This window comes from Ornithorhynchus anatinus, chromosome 12, assembly GCF_004115215.2.
Source record: "Ornithorhynchus anatinus isolate Pmale09 chromosome 12, mOrnAna1.pri.v4, whole genome shotgun sequence".
Classification (NCBI taxonomy): domain Eukaryota; kingdom Metazoa; phylum Chordata; class Mammalia; order Monotremata; family Ornithorhynchidae; genus Ornithorhynchus; species Ornithorhynchus anatinus.
In genome coordinates this window covers 27,302,287-27,304,420 of record NC_041739.1, presented here as the reverse complement: position 1 = coordinate 27,304,420, position 2,134 = coordinate 27,302,287, and the positions used below count along the sequence as shown (strand labels likewise).

Sequence of the window (2,134 nt, the reverse complement as noted above, 5' to 3'; positions counted from 1 at the left end):
CCATGATGACTCTGGCCTTGCTCAATGGTCCAGTGTCTGGATAGGTTTTTTATCAAACTCCACTTCTGACAGAAAAACAGGAGGTCCAGAATATCTTGTGCTGAAAGAGATGAATGTAATTAGGTTGTAACTTTGCTTGTTCATTGTACTTAAATTTAATGACAGCCGGCTGGGCAAGGATTGTTGGAGACTATTGCAAACATAAGTCAAACACTTGTAAAAACCGTGAGAGTTGTTAAAATGCCAGTGTAGCAAACATGGTACTTCAGTAAACTTTTTTTAATGCTTGTCAGGGCTCTCCTGGCTCCGGAATTGTCCCAATAGGACAGCATAGCACTGTTCTAAGCGCCAGGGTAGGCATAAGATAATCAGGCCCCAAATGAAGCTCACAGTCTAAGTAGGAGGGAGTACGGGAACTGAATCCCCATTGTGCAGATGAGGCGGTTGTGTCATAGGAAACTAACTGACTTGTCCAAGGTCATACAGCAGACAAGTGGCGGAGTCAGGATTAGAGAAACAGCATGGCCTAGAGGACAGAACATGGGCCTGGGAGTCAGAACAACTGGGGTTCTTATCCCACCTCCACCACCTGTCTGCTGTGTGAACTTGGGCAAGTTACTTCATTACTCTGTGCTTCAGTGACCTCATCTGTAAAATGGGGATTAAGATTGAGCCCCATGTGGGACAGGGACTATGTCCACCCCAATTTGCTTGTATCTATGCTAAAACTTAGTACAGTGCCTGGAACATAGTAAACGCTTAACAAATACCACAGTTGTTCTTCTTCTTCTTAGTTCCTCTGATGCCCAAGCCTGGGCTTTTTCCACTAGGCCTTGCTGTTTCCCAGCATGGAGATGAGAGGAGAAAAGCCTCTGAATTTATGACTTCTAGATCAACATTTCCACTACCACAGTCCTCTGCCCTCTCAAAGAGCAAAACATTTCCCATTTCCTTTCACCAGTTGGAGCCTGCCTATCGTGCCATTGCAAAACAATTATGTCTGGTGAGATTTTTTTTTTCTCGGGGAATTTGAGCAATGAAATGGGAGGCAACTTCGGTTACGTGCTGGAAGAGGGGCAAATATGCGATAGGGAGAGATTGTTTCCAGGGAGGCTCAGATGAGTTGCCTCTCTCACTTAGAGAGGGCAGGGGCCGAACTTGCGTTTTCTGCTCTGTACTGCCTCTGTCTCCTCTCAGGGTTGCAGCTGGAGAGTTTCCAGTCCTCTACCAGTCTCAAATGCAGGAGGGAGAGTCAAGCAGAGGCATACCCATTCCATTCCTAGCTTGGGCATTGGGTAGTGAATGGAAGACAATCTGCTTCAAGTCAAAACTCACCTATGCTGGGCAGCAGAGGTATGGGAGAGAATCGAGGGCAGAGACTCAAGTTTACTGGGAGGAAGGAGGCAGTGGTAAACCACTTCTGTATTTTTACCAAAAAAACTCTATGGATACGCTACCAGAACGATTGCAGATGGAAAGCCGGCATTTTGGGAGAGATGTCTCTACAGCGTTGCTATGGGTCAGAGATGACTCGACAGCATGAGACAAGACGATCTCCTCTGCAGGGCTATGGATGCATGGGAATATGGTAATATCACTCCAGAAGCATCCTAAATAGATATTTATTTGAATAATGAACGATTTCAGTGAGTGTTTAGGAGCTGTGATGGAAATAAACACAAGAGTTCATTTCATTTGGCTCATACTCAATGAGGATGTATGTTTGCATGGTGGGGAATGTGTCTGAATAGGTAAATAATGTTTTTTTCTGCTTCACTGAATGCGCTTAGTGGGTATGAGCTCGCCAATGTCAAGTGTCTTTGAATAACTAACAAGAAAGATGTCTGAACGAATCACCAAGGTTAAGTGATAATGTATGTAACACTTTCAAAAGACTTTGGTTATGCAGGCTTGAGCTAGTGATATTTTTCTCCAGTGAAAGGGAGTTGGAATGCTATTTCAACATCAAATATGTTTCCTGAATTGTTTTTGCTTCCAGGCAGGGGCAGTGGAGTCTGGAGAAATTTGCTGAGGCTACATCACCAGAGGGGGCTGATTCTCCATCCACAAAATCAGCCAGTGAAGGCTTCTCTGGAGAGTATGGCAGGCCTAAAGAGATTCACTGCTTCCCCAT

General features: G+C 44.8%; 1 non-coding gene across 1 annotated transcript; it reads left to right on the top strand.

Annotated features, from left to right (window-relative positions):
* The first annotated feature begins 1,187 nt into the window (after positions 1–1,187).
* Positions 1,188–1,325, top strand: LOC114815861. Its single transcript, XR_003763663.1, has one exon. It is a non-coding gene; the product is annotated as a small nucleolar RNA SNORA7 (small nucleolar RNA).
* The last annotated feature ends 809 nt before the right edge of the window (positions 1,326–2,134 follow it).